The sequence below is a fragment of the Ranitomeya variabilis genome, chromosome 2 (genome assembly GCF_051348905.1).
Source record: "Ranitomeya variabilis isolate aRanVar5 chromosome 2, aRanVar5.hap1, whole genome shotgun sequence".
NCBI lineage: Eukaryota > Metazoa > Chordata > Amphibia > Anura > Dendrobatidae > Ranitomeya > Ranitomeya variabilis.
This window is the reverse complement of record NC_135233.1, coordinates 1,038,501,238-1,038,516,006: the sequence shown is the minus strand read 5'-3', so window position 1 is coordinate 1,038,516,006 and position 14,769 is coordinate 1,038,501,238. Positions and strand designations below refer to the sequence as shown.

Here is a 14,769-nt window from a genome sequence, read left to right as displayed (position 1 = left end):
AAATAACTATATGAAAGACCGATACAGGTAACAGGCACCACATAGCACACCAATAGTAAAAGACTGGAGGTCACAGGTTCAACATATCAAGTAATTTAAGAGCATGTATATCCAGCAAGTCCTATGGACCTTCTACTAGCAATAAGTCAATAACCATATAGAGGACTGGACCTCACCCATACTCAGTCGTGGTGTGTATGCAGCAGGGCTGGTGCTGCTGCATACACACCACGACTGAGTATGGGTGAGGTCCAGTCCTCTATATGGTTATTGACTTATTGCTAGTAGAAGGTCCATAGGACTTGCTGGATATACATGCTCTTAAATTACTTGATATGTTGAACCTGTGACCTCCAGTCTTTTACTATTGGTGTGCTATGTGGTGCCTGTTACCTGTATCGGTCTTTCATATAGTTATTTGGACATTAACTTTTTGTGCTATTAAACATTTGTACCCTTTGTATATTATGATGTTAACTAAATAAATATTAATATATTTTATACTTTATATGGCAGTTGTGCAAACTCCTTTGTCGGATTATATATGTATTGTGGTGGAGTTTTTTCTGTCCGCTTGAGGACTTATATGTGGCTCCGTTCTAATTATTTCTGTGGGTTCATGTCTGCAGTCACTCTGTGATTGCAGACTGGTGAATTCTTACTGCTGTCCGGATTCTCCGGTCACAGGAAGGTGTGGGCGCATGACCGTAAGTATGTGATTTGCGTACACGTGATCATGTGCCAACTAGACGTGCTCGGCCTCACTCAGTGTAAGTGAAATGAGAGAGGCCGGACATGTCTAGTCAGAATGTGACCAGTTTGAATATCGCATACTTACGGACACATGACCAACTGCTCCTGGCGCCGGAGAATCTTGACAGTGTGCACTTTGAGGATTTACTAGTCTACAGTCATATCAAGTGACTGCAGACTTGTGTCCAAAGCCTGGACAACCCCTTTAAGTGATTACCTATCCTATGTGACTGCTTCATTATCCGGCCGGCCGCTGCCTCTTACCAGCAATGATGAGCGCAAACTCTGATCATATTGCCAGATCAGTTTTACCGCACGGTGAGGACTGTAGAAACAAAACTCAAAAAAGAATGGCAAAATTCTTCTTTTTTGTTTCCTTTTTAACATTGTACTCCTTTCTTTCTTTTTTTCTTTTTTTTTTTTTAACCCCTTTCTGCCAATGGACGTACTATTCCGTCCATGTGGGGTGGGCCCTAATTCCCAAGGACGGAATAGTACGTCCAGCGCGATCGGCCGCGCTCGCGGGGGGAGCGCGGCCGATCGCGGCCGGGTGTCAGCTGCCTATCGCAGCTGACATCCGGCACAATGTGCCAGGAGCAGTCACGGACCGCCCCCGGCACATTGACCCCCCGGCACACCGCGATCAAACATGATCGCGGTGTGCCGGCGGTACAGGGAAGCATCGCGCAGGGAGGGGGCTCCCTGCGTGCTTCCCTGAGACCCCCGGATGTGATCGCGTTGCTGCGAGGGTCTCTTACCTCGTATCCCTGCAGGCCCCGGATCCAAAATGGCCACGGGGCTGCATCCGGGTCCTGCAGGGATTACTTCCGGGTGCAGATGAAAGCTGCAGCCTGCACTGCTGGAAGTAAGATCGCCGATTTGACAGAGTGCTGTGCAAACTGTCAAATCGGCGTTCTGTGATGTCCCCCCCTGGGACAAAGTAAAAAAGTTAAAAAAAAAATTTCCACATGTGTAAAAAAAAAAAAAAAAGAAAAAAAAAATATTATTCCCATAAATACATTTCTTTATCTAAATAAAAAAAAATCAAACAATAAAAGTACACATATTTAGTATCGCCGCGTCCGTAACGACCCCACCTATAAAACTATATCACTAGTTAACCCCTTCAGTGAACACCGTAGGAAAAAAAAAAAAAAACGAGGCACAAAAACGACGCTTTATTCTCATACCGCCAAACAAAAAGTGGAATAACACGCGATCAAAAAGACGGATATAAATATCCATGGAACCACTGAAAAACGTCATCTTGTCCCGCAAAAAACGAGCCGCCATACAGCATAATCAGCGAAAAAATAAAAAAGTTATAGTATTCAGAATAAAGCGATGCCAAAATAATTATCTTTTCTATAAAATAGTTTTTATCGTATAAAAGCGCCAAAACATTAAAAAAATGATATAAATGAGGTATCGCTGTAATCGTACTGACCCGAAGAATAAAACTGCTTTATCCATTTTACCAAACGTGGAACGGTATAAACGCCTCCCCCAAAAGAAATTCATGAATAGCTGAATAAATCGGAATAAAAAGCGATCAAAAAATCTTCCGTGCCCGAACATGTTACCAATAAAAACATCAACTCGTCCCGCAAAAAACAAGACCTCACATGACTCTGTGGACTCAAATATGGAAAAATTATAGCTCTCAAACTGTGGTACTGCAAAAAATATTTTTTGCAATAAAAAGCGTCTTTCAGTGTGTGACAGCTGCCAATCATAAAAATCCGCTAAAAAACCCGCTATAAAAGTAAATCAAACCCCCCTTCATCACCCCCTTAGTTAGCGAAAAATAAAAAAATTTAAAAAATGTATTTATTTCCATTTTTCCATTAGGGCTAGGGTTAGAGCTAGGCTTAGAGCTAGGGTTAGAGCTAGGGTTAGGGCTAGGGTTAGGGCTAGGGTTAGGGCTAGGGTTAGGGCTAGGGTTAGGGTTGGGGCTAGGGTTGTGTCATGATTCCCCAATGGCATGGGAACATCAGAAACACAAAAATAACAGACTAGCTCTCGGGTGATGGAAACTCAAGCTGACCGTGACCTAAATCTACCACACAACTAACAGTAGCCAGGAAGCATTCCTACGGCTGCCTAGATGCCATGCACCAGCCGGAGAACTAACTACGCCTGGAAGAGGAAGGAACAGACCTGGCTTACCTCTAGTGAAATTCCCCAAAGATGATAGTAGCCCCCCACGTATATTAACGGTGAGTTCAGAGGAAAAGACATACACAGTATGAAGGTAGATTTAGCAAAGCGAGGTCCACTTACTAGATAGAGGAAGGATACAAAAGAGGACTTCACGGTCAGCTGAAAAACCCTTTCAAAAACCCATCCTGAAATTACTTTAAGACTCCTGTGTCAACTCATGACACAGGAGTGGCAATTTCAGTCCACAAGAGCTTCCAGTAACAGGAAATGACAAAACTGTAAACTGGACAAGAAAAACAAAACAATAAGGACAAGAGTCCACTTAGCTGATCAGCAGACTAGTAGCAGGAACATGCAACTGAATGACTCAGGTTACAATGATGACCGGCAAGGAAGTGACTGGAGAGCAAGGCTAAATAGGGAACTCCCAAAACTGATGGAAGCAGGTGAGCTGAGGCAGAAAGCACACACAAGTCTCCAGTACCACCAGCCACCACCAGGGGAGCCAAAAAGCGGATCACAACAGTACCCCCCCCTTAAGGAGGGGGCACCGAACCCTCACAAGAACCGCCAGGGCGACCTGGATGAGCCCTATGAAAGGCACGAACCAAATCCGAGGCATGAACATCAGAGGCAGTTACCCAAGAATTATCTTCCTGACCATAGCCCTTCCATTTAACCAGGTACTGGAGTCTCCGCCTGGAAATACGGGAGTCCAAGATCTTCTCTATAACGTACTCCAATTCACCCTCAACCAGCACAGGAGCAGGAGGCCCAGCAGAAGGAACCACCGGCACCTCGTATCTCCGCAACAACGACCGATGGAACACATTATGGATAGCGAAAGATGCCGGAAGGTCCAAACGAAAGGAAACAGGGTTAATAATCTCCAAAATCCTATAGGGACCGATGAACCGAGGCTTAAATTTAGAAGAAGAAACCCTCATTGGGACAAAACGGGAAGACAACCACACCAAGTCCCCAACACGAAGGCGAGGACCAACCCGACGCTGGCGGTTAGCAAACCGCTGAGTCCTCTCCTGGGACAAATTCAAATTGTCCACCACTTGTTCCCAAATCCGATACAACCGATCCACCACAGCTGTTATGACCCCAATGGCGAGGGTCTCATAGGAACGTGGAAGTCTGCAGAATACAAAAATCCAGCTCCTAGGGCAGTGGTAACTGGGTTGACCATATATCTACTCCTAACGCCAACACTAGAAGTAGCCGGGGATCATTCCTACGTTGATTCTAGATGACACGCGCCAGCCGGAGAATCTAGCTACCCCTAGTAGAGGAAAACAAAGACCTTTCTTGCCTCCAGAGAAGGGGACCCCAAAGCTGGATAGAAGCCCCCCACAAATAATGACGGTGAGGTAAGAGGAAATGACAAACACAGAAATGAACCAGGTTTAGCACAGAGAGGCCCGCTTACTAATAGCAGAATAAAGAAAGGTAACTTATATGGTCAAAAAAAACCCTATCAAAATCCACACTGGAAATTCAAGAACCCCCGAACCGTCTAACGGTCCGGGGGGAGAACACCAGCCCCCTAGAGCTTCCAGCAAAGGTCAGGATATAGATTTGGAACAAGCTGGACAAAAATACAAAACCAAAACAAATAGCAAAAAGCAAAAGGCAGACTTAGCTGATATAACTGGAACCAGGATCAGTAGACAAGAGCACAGCAGACTAGCTCTGATAACTACGTTGCCAGGCATAGAACTGAAGGTCCAGGGAGCTTATATAGCAACACCCCTAACTAACGACCCAGGTGCGGATAAAAGGAATGACAGAAAAACCAGAGTCAAAAAACTAGTAACCACTAGAGGGAGCAAAAAGCAAATTCACAACAGTACCCCCCCCTTAGTGAGGGGTCACCGAACCCTCACCACGACCACCAGGACGATCAGGATGAGCGGCATGAAAGGCACGAACTAAATCGGCCGCATGAACATCAGAGGCGACCACCCAGGAATTATCCTCCTGACCATAGCCCTTCCACTTGACCAGGTACTGAAGCCTCCGCCTGGAGAGGCGAGAATCCAAGATCTTCTCCACCACGTACTCCAACTCGCCCTCAACCAACACCGGAGCAGGAGGCTCAGCAGAAGGAACTACAGGCACAATGTACCGCCGCAACAAGGACCTATGAAATACATTGTGAATAGCAAACGACACAGGAAGATCCAGACGAAAAGATACAGGATTAAGGATTTCCAATATCTTGTAAGGCCCAATAAAACGAGGTTTAAATTTGGGAGAGGAGACCTTCATAGGAACAAAGCGGGAAGAAAGCCATACCAAATCCCCAACGCGTAGTCGGGGACCCACACCGCGGCGGCGGTTGGCAAAGCGCTGAGCCTTCTCCTGTGACAACTTCAAGTTGTCCACCACATGATTCCAGATCTGCTGCAACCTATCCACCACAGAATCCACCCCAGGACAGTCAGAAGGCTCCACATGACCCGAAGAAAAGCGAGGATGGAAACCAGAGTTGCAGAAAAAAGGCGAAACCAAGGTGGCGGAACTAGCCCGATTATTAAGGGCAAACTCAGCCAACGGCAAGAATGTCACCCAATCGTCCTGATCAGCAGAGACAAAACACCTCAAATAAGCCTCCAAAGTCTGATTGGTTCGCTCCGTCTGTCCATTAGTCTGAGGATGGAAAGCAGACGAAAACGACAAATCAATGCCCATCCTACTACAAAAGGATCGCCAGAACCTGGAAACGAACTGGGATCCTCTGTCTGACACAATATTCTCAGGGATGCCGTGCAAACGAACCACGTTCTGGAAAAACACAGGAACCAGATCGGAAGAGGAAGGCAGCTTAGGCAAAGGAACCAAATGGACCATCTTGGAGAAGCGATCACATATCACCCAGATAACGGACATGCCCTGAGATAGCGGAAGATCAGAAATGAAATCCATGGAGATATGTGTCCAAGGTCTCTTCGGGACAGGCAAGGGCAAGAGCAAACCGCTGGCACGAGAACAGCAAGGCTTAGCTCGAGCACAAGTCCCACAGGACTGCACAAATGACCGCACATCCCTTGACAAGGAAGGCCACCAAAAGGACCTGGCCACCAGATCTCTGGTGCCAAAAATTCCCGGGTGACCTGCCAACACCGAGGAATGAACCTCGGAAATGACTCTGCTGGTCCACTTATCCGGGACAAACAGTCTGTCAGGTGGACAAGACTCAGGCCTATCAGCCTGAAATCTCTGCAACACACGTCGCAGATCCGGAGAAATAGCTGACAAGATAACTCCATCTTTAAGAATACCAACAGGATCAGCGACTCCAGGAGCATCAGGCACAAAGCTCCTAGAAAGAGCATCGGCCTTCACATTCTTTGAACCTGGTAAATACGAGACAACAAAATCAAAGCGGGAGAAAAACAATGACCAGCGGGCCTGTCTCGGATTAAGGCGTTTAGCAGACTCGAGATACATCAGATTTTTGTGATCAGTCAAGACCACCACACGATGCTTAGCACCCTCGAGCCAATGACGCCACTCCTCAAATGCCCATTTCATGGCCAACAACTCCCGATTGCCCACATCATAATTTCGCTCGGCAGGCGAAAACTTCCTAGAGAAAAAGGCACAAGGTTTCATAACAGAGCAACCAGGGCCTCTCTGCGACAAAACGGCCCCTGCCCCAATCTCCGAAGCATCCACCTCAACCTGAAAGGGAAGTGAGACGTCAGGCTGGCACAAAACAGGCGCCGAAGTAAACCGGCGTTTCAACTCCTGGAAAGCCTCCACGGCAGCAGGAGCCCAGTTAGCTACATCGGAGCCCTTCTTGGTCATATCCGTCAAAGGTTTCACAATGCTAGAAAAATTAGCGATAAAACGACGGTAGAAGTTAGCGAAGCCCAAGAACTTCTGAAGACTCTTAACTGACGAGGGCTGAGTCCAATCAAGAATAGCTCGGACCTTGACTGGGTCCATCTCCACAGCAGAAGGGGAAAAAATGAACCCCAAAAAGGGAACCTTCTGTACACCAAAGAGACACTTTGAGCCCTTGACAAACAAAGAATTTTCACGCAAAATTTTAAAGACCAACCTGACCTGCTCCACATGCGAATCCCAATTATCAGAAAAAACCAAAATATCATCCAGATAAACAATCAAAAATTTATCCAGATACTTCCGGAAAATGTCATGCATAAAGGACTGAAAAACTGAAGGCGCATTGGAGAGCCCAAAAGGCATCACCAAGTACTCAAAATGACCTTCGGGCGTATTGAATGCGGTTTTCCATTCATCACCTTGCTTAATGCGCACAAGGTTGTACGCACCACGAAGGTCTATCTTGGTAAACCACTTGGCACCCTTAATCCGGGCAAACAAGTCAGACAACAGTGGTAAAGGATACTGAAATTTGACAGTGATCTTATTTAAAAGCCGATAATCAATACAAGGTCTCAAAGATCCGTCCTTTTTTGCCACAAAAAAGAATCCCGCACCAAGAGGGGAAGAAGACGGACGAATATGTCCTTTCTCCAGAGACTCCTTGATATATGAACGCATAGCGGTATGTTCAGGTACCGACAGATTAAACAGTCTTCCCTTAGGAAATTTACTGCCTGGGATCAAATCTATAGCACAGTCACAGTCCCTATGAGGAGGCAGTGCACTGGACTCAGACTCACTGAAGACATCCTGATAATCAGACAAATACTCCGGAACTTCCGAAGGCGTAGAAGAAGCAATAGACACAGGCAGGGAATCCCCATGAATACCACGACAGCCCCAACTTGAGACTGACATAGCCTTCCAGTCCAGGACTGGATTATGGGTCTGTAACCATGGCAGCCCTAAAACAACCAAATCATGCATTTTATGTAAAACCAGGAAACGTATCACCTCGCGGTGTTCAGGAGTCATGCACATGGTAACCTGTGTCCAATACTGCGGTTTATTTGCTGCCAATGGTGTAGCATCAATACCCCTAAGAGGGATAGGATTTTCTAATGGTTCAAGAGTAAAACCACAGCGCTTAGCAAATGAGAGATCCATGAGACTCAGGGCAGCACCTGAATCTACAAACGCCATGACAGGATAAGATGACAGTGAGCAAATCAAAGTTACAGACAGAATAAATTTAGGTTGCAAATTACCAACGGTGACAGGACTAACAACCTTAGCTATACGTTTAGAGCATGCTGAGATAACATGTGTAGAATCACCACAGTAGTAGCACAAGCCGTTCCGGCGTCTATGAATTTTCCGCTCATTTCTAGTCAGGATTCTATCACATTGCATTAAATCAGGTGTCTGTTCAGACAACACCATGAGGGAATTTGCGGTTTTACTATCACATTGCACCGAATTAGGTGTCTGTTCAGACAACACCATGAGGGAATTTGCGGTTTTGCGCTCCCGCAACCGCCGGTCAATTTGAATAGCCAGTGCCATAGTATCATTCAGACCTGTGGGAATGGGAAAACCCACCATAACATTCTTAATGGCTTCAGAAAGGCCATTTCTAAAATTAGCGGCCAGTGCACACTCGTTCCAATGTGTCAGCACGGACCATTTCCGAAATTTTTGGCAATACACTTCAGCCTCGTCCTGCCCCTGAGACATAGCCAGCAAGGCCTTTTCTGCCTGAATCTCAAGATTGGGTTCCTCATAAAGTAAACCGAGCGCCAGAAAAAACGCATCAAGATCAGCCAATGCCGGATCTCCTGGCGCCAGCGAAAAAGCCCAATCCTGAGGGTCGCCACGTAAGAACGAAATAACAATTTTTACTTGCTGAGCAGAATCTCCAGATGAACAGGGTCTCAGGGACAAAAACAATTTACAATTATTCACGAAATTCCTAAACTTAAACCTGTCTCCGGAAAACAGTTCAGGAATCGGTATTTTAGGTTCTGACCTAGGATTTCTGATAACATAGTCTTGTATGCCCTGCACACGAGTAGCCAGCTGGTCCACACTTGTAATCAAGGTCTGGACATTCATGTCTGCAGCAAGCATAGCCACTCTGAGGTAAAGGGGAAGAAGAAAAAAAAAAAAAAAACTCAATCTTCTTTCTTATAATCCCTCTTCTGCAATGCATTAAACATTTAATACTGGCCTGGCAAACTGTTATGACCCCAATGGCGAGGGTCTCATAGGAACGTGGAAGTCTGCAGAATACAAAAATCCAGCTCCTAGGGCAGTGGTAACTGGGTTGACCATATATCTACTCCTAACGCCAACACTAGAAGTAGCCGGGGATCATTCCTACGTTGATTCTAGATGACACGCGCCAGCCGGAGAATCTAGCTACCCCTAGTAGAGGAAAACAAAGACCTTTCTTGCCTCCAGAGAAGGGGACCCCAAAGCTGGATAGAAGCCCCCCACAAATAATGACGGTGAGGTAAGAGGAAATGACAAACACAGAAATGAACCAGGTTTAGCACAGAGAGGCCCGCTTACTAATAGCAGAATAAAGAAAGGTAACTTATATGGTCAAAAAAACCCCTATCAAAATCCACACTGGAAATTCAAGAACCCCCGAACCGTCTAACGGTCCGGGGGGAGAACACCAGCCCCCTAGAGCTTCCAGCAAAGGTCAGGATATAGATTTGGAACAAGCTGGACAAAAATACAAAACCAAAACAAATAGCAAAAAGCAAAAGGCAGACTTAGCTGATATAACTGGAACCAGGATCAGTAGACAAGAGCACAGCAGACTAGCTCTGATAACTACGTTGCCAGGCATAGAACTGAAGGTCCAGGGAGCTTATATAGCAACACCCCTAACTAACGACCCAGGTGCGGATAAAAGGAATGACAGAAAAACCAGAGTCAAAAAACTAGTAACCACTAGAGGGAGCAAAAAGCAAATTCACAACACACAGCATCTACTCCAGGACAATCCGAAGACTCCACCTGACCAGAAGAAAAACGGGGATGAAACCCCGAATTGCAAAAGAAAGGGGAAACCAAAGTGGCAGAACTGGCCCGATTATTAAGAGCAAACTCCGCCAACGGCAAAAAGGCAACCCAATCATCCTGATCCGCAGACACAAAACACCTCAAATACGTCTCCAAAGTTTGATTAGTACGCTCCGTCTGGCCATTAGTCTGAGGATGGAAGGCAGACGAAAAAGACAAATCAATGCCCAACCTGGCACAGAATGCCCGCCAAAATCTAGAAACGAACTGGGTACCCCTATCAGAAACGATATTTTCAGGAATACCATGCAAGCGAACCACATTTTGAAAAAACAAAGGAACCAACTCAGACGAGGAAGGCAACTTCGGCAATGGCACCAAATGAACCATCTTAGAAAAACGGTCACACACCACCCAGATAACAGACATCCTCTGAGAGACAGGAAGATCAGAAATAAAGTCCATCGAGATGTGCGTCCAAGGCCTCTTCGGAATAGGCAAGGGCAACAACAACCCGCTAGCCCTAGAATAACAAGGCTTGGCCCGAGCACACACATCACAAGACTGCACAAAAACACGCACATCACGAGACAGAGATGGCCACCAGAAGGATCTAGCCACCAAATCCCTGGTACCAAAAATTCCAGGATGACCCGCCAGCGTAGAAGAATGAACCTCCGAGATGACTCTACTGGTCCAATCATCAGGAACAAACAGTCTACCAGGTGGACAGCGATCAGGTCTATCCGCCTGAAACTCTTGCAAAGCACGTCGCAGATCTGGGGAAATAGCGGATAATATCACCCCATCCTTAAGGATACCTGTAGGTTCCGAATCACCAGGGGAATCAGGCTCAAAACTCCTAGAAAGGGCATCCGCCTTCACATTCTTAGAACCTGGTAGATATGAGACCACAAAATTAAACCGAGAGAAAAACAACGACCAGCGCGCCTGTCTAGGATTCAGGCGCCTGGCAGACTCAAGATAAATCAGATTCTTGTGATCAGTCAAAACCACCACCTGATGTCTAGCACCCTCAAGCCAATGACGCCACTCCTCAAATGCCCACTTCATGGCCAAAAGCTCCTGATTACCGACATCATAATTTCTTTCGGCGGCAGAAAATTTTCGAGAAAAGAACGCACAAGGTCTCATCACTGAGCAATCGGAACTTTTCTGCGACAAAACCGCCCCCGCTCCGATCTCGGAAGCATCGACCTCAACCTGAAAGGGGAGAGAGACATCGGGCTGGCGCAACACAGGGGCAGACGAAAAGCGGCGCTTAAGTTCCCGAAAGGCCTCCACAGCGGCAGAGGACCAATTGGCAACATCAGCACCCTTCTTAGTCAAATCCGTAAGAGGCTTAGCAACACCAGAAAAACCAGTTATAAATCGACGATAAAAATTAGCAAAGCCCAAGAACTTCTGAAGACCCTTTAGAGAAGTAGGCTGCGTCCAGTCACAAATAGCCGGAACCTTGACAGGGTCCATCTCAACAGAAGAAGGGGAAAAAATGTACCCCAAAAAGGAAATCTTTTGAACCCCAAAAACACACTTAGAACCCTTTACACACAGAGAATTCTCCCGCAAGACCTGAAAAACCCTCCTGACCTGCTGAACATGAGACTCCCAGTCCTCAGAAAAAATCAAAATATCGTCCAAATACACAATCATAAATTTATCCAGATATTCACGGAAAATATCATGCATAAAGGACTGAAAAACTGAAGGCGCATTAGAAAGGCCGAAAGGCATTACTAAATACTCAAAGTGGCCCTCAGGCGTATTAAATGCGGTTTTCCACTCATCCCCTTGCTTAATTCGCACCAAATTATACGCCCCACGGAGATCAATCTTGGAGAACCACTTAGCCCCCCTTATGCGAGCAAACAAATCAGTAAGCAGCGGCAACGGATACTGATATTTGACAGTAATTTTATTCAGGAGTCGATAATCAATACAAGGCCTCAGCGAGCCATCCTTTTTAGAGACAAAGAAAAACCCAGCTCCTAAAGGTGATGGAGAAGGACGAATATGTCCCTTTTCCAGGGACTCCTTAACATATTCTCGCATGGCAGCATGCTCAGGTACAGATAGGTTAAACAAACGACCCTTTGGAAATGTACTGCCTGGAATCAGATCTATGGCGCAATCACAATCTTAACCTGCTGAACAGGATCTCCAGAGGAGTGAGGTCTGAGAGAAAGGAATAATTTACAATTACATTTGAAATTCAGAAACCGAGATCTATCTCCGGAAAATACCTCTGGTGTAGGAATCTTAGGTTCAGAAATAGGAGTACGTATAACATAATCTTGTAAATTCTGAACCTTCGTAGCAAGATTATTTAAACCTGCAGCCAAACTCTGAGGGTCCATCCTTAAACCGGAGAGATCAGAGCCATTCAAGGATTAGAAGGAGAGAAAGGCAAGGCTGTAAATAGAGCAGAAATACAACTGAGCCAACTAAGTAGCAAACATGAGAGGGAAAAAAAAAATAAAAATCTACAGACTTCTTTTACTCTCCTTTCTTCTGCCAATTACTTTAACAGTGGCCGGTCATACTGTCATGATTCCCCAATGGCATGGGAACATCAGAAACACAAAAATAACAGACTAGCTCTCGGGTGATGGAAACTCAAGCTGACCGTGACCTAAATCTACCACACAACTAACAGTAGCCAGGAAGCATTCCTACGGCTGCCTAGATGCCATGCACCAGCCGGAGAACTAACTACGCCTGGAAGAGGAAGGAACAGACCTGGCTTACCTCTAGAGAAATTCCCCAAAGATGATAGTAGCCCCCACGTATATTAACGGTGAGTTCAGAGGAAAAGACATACACAGTATGAAGGTAGATTTAGCAAAGCGAGGTCCACTTACTAGATAGAGGAAGGATACAAAAGAGGACTTCACGGTCAGCTGAAAAACCCTTTCAAAAACCCATCCTGAAATTACTTTAAGACTCCTGTGTCAACTCATGACACAGGAGTGGCAATTTCAGTCCACAAGAGCTTCCAGTAACAGGAAATGACAAAACTGTAAACTGGACAAGAAAAACAAAACAATAAGGACAAGAGTCCACTTAGCTGATCAGCAGACTAGTAGCAGGAACATGCAACTGAATGACTCAGGTTACAATGATGACCGGCAAGGAAGTGACTGGAGAGCAAGGCTAAATAGGGAACTCCCAAAACTGATGGAAGCAGGTGAGCTGAGGCAGAAAGCACACACAAGTCTCCAGTACCACCAGCCACCACCAGGGGAGCCAAAAAGCGGATCACAACAGGGTTGGGGCTAGGGTTAAGGCTACAGTTAGGGTTGGGGCTAAAGTTAGGGTTAGAGTTGGGGCTAAAGTTAGGGTTTGGATTACATTTACGGTTGGGAATAGGGTTGGGATTAGGGTTAGGGGTGTTTCTGGGTTAGAGGTGTGGTTAGGGTTACCGTTGGGATTAGGGTTAGGGGTGTGTTTGGATTAGGGTTTCAGTTATAATTGCGGGGTTTCCACTGTTTAGGCACAATCGGGCTCTCCAAACGCTACATGGCGTCCGATCTCAATTCCAGCCAATACTGAGTTGAAAAAGTAAAACAGTGCTCCTTCCCTTCCGAGCTCTCCCGTGCGCCCAAACAGGGGTTTACCCCAAAATATGGGGTATCAGCGTACTCGGAACACATTGGAGAACAACTTTTGGGGTCCAATTTCTCCTGTTACCCTTGGGAAAATACAAAACTGGGGGCTAAAAAATAATTTTTGTGGAAAAAAAAATATTTTTTATTTGCATGAACTAGATAAGTTCCTTGGGGGGTCTAGTTACCAATATTAGGTCACTTGTGGGGGTTTCTACTGTTTAGGTACATTAGGGGCTCTGCAAACGCAATGTGACGCCTGCAGACCAATCCATCTATGTCTGCATTCCAAATGATGCTCCTTCCCTTCCGAGCTCTGCCATGTGCTCAAACGGTGGTTCCCCCCCACATATCAGGTATCAGCGTACTCAGGACAAATTGGACAACAATATTTAGGGTCCAATTTCTCCTGTTACCCTTGGAAAAATACAAAACTGGGGGCTAAAAAATATTTTTTGTGGAAAAAAAAATATTTTTTATTTGCACGTCTCTGCGTTATAAACTGTAGTGAAACACTTGGGGGTTCAAAGCTCTCACAACACATCTAGATGAGTTCCTTAGGGGTCTACTTTCCAAAATGGTGTCACTTGTGGGGGGTTTTTACTGTTTAGGTACATTAGGGGCTCTGCAAACGCAATGTGAAGCCTGCAGACCATTCTATCTAAGTCTGCATTCCAAATGGTGCTCCATCCCTTCCGAGCCCTCCCATGCGCCCAAACGGTGGTTCCCCCCCACATATGGGGTATCAGCGTACTCAGGACAAATTGGACAACAACTTTTGGCATCCAATTTCTCGTTACCCTCGGGAAAATACAAAACTGGGGGCTAAAAAATAATTTTTGTGGGAAAAAGTTTTGTTTTATTTTTACGGCTCTGCATTATAAACTTCTGTGAAGCACTTGGTGGGTCAAAGTGCTCACCACACCTCTAGATAAGTTCCTTAGGGGGTCTAATTTCCAAAATGGTGTCACTTGTGGGGGGGTTTCAATGTTTAGGCACATCAGTGGCTCTCCAAACGCAACATGGCATCCCATCTCAATTCCAGTCAATTTTGCAGTGAAAAGTCACACGGCGCTCCTTCCCTTCCGAGCTGTCCCATGCGCCCAAACAGTGGTTTACCCCCACATATTGGGTATCGGCGTACTCAGAACAAATTGTACAACAACTTTTGGGGTCCAGTTTCTTCTCTTACCCTTGGGAAAATAAAAAATTGGGGGCTAAAAGATAATTTTTGTGAAAAAATATGATTTTTTATTTTTACGGTTCTGCATTATAAACTTCTGTGAAGCACTTGGTGGGTCAAAGTGCTCACCACACCTCTAGA

The 14,769-nt window shown here is 45.7% G+C and overlaps 1 protein-coding gene across 5 annotated transcripts in view; it reads left to right on the top strand.

Annotated features, from left to right (window-relative positions):
* The window catches only part of ADAM17 (ADAM metallopeptidase domain 17), a 211,211-nt gene that overhangs the window by 69,992 nt on the left and 126,450 nt on the right, over nucleotides 1–14,769 (top strand). The window lies entirely within an intron of this gene.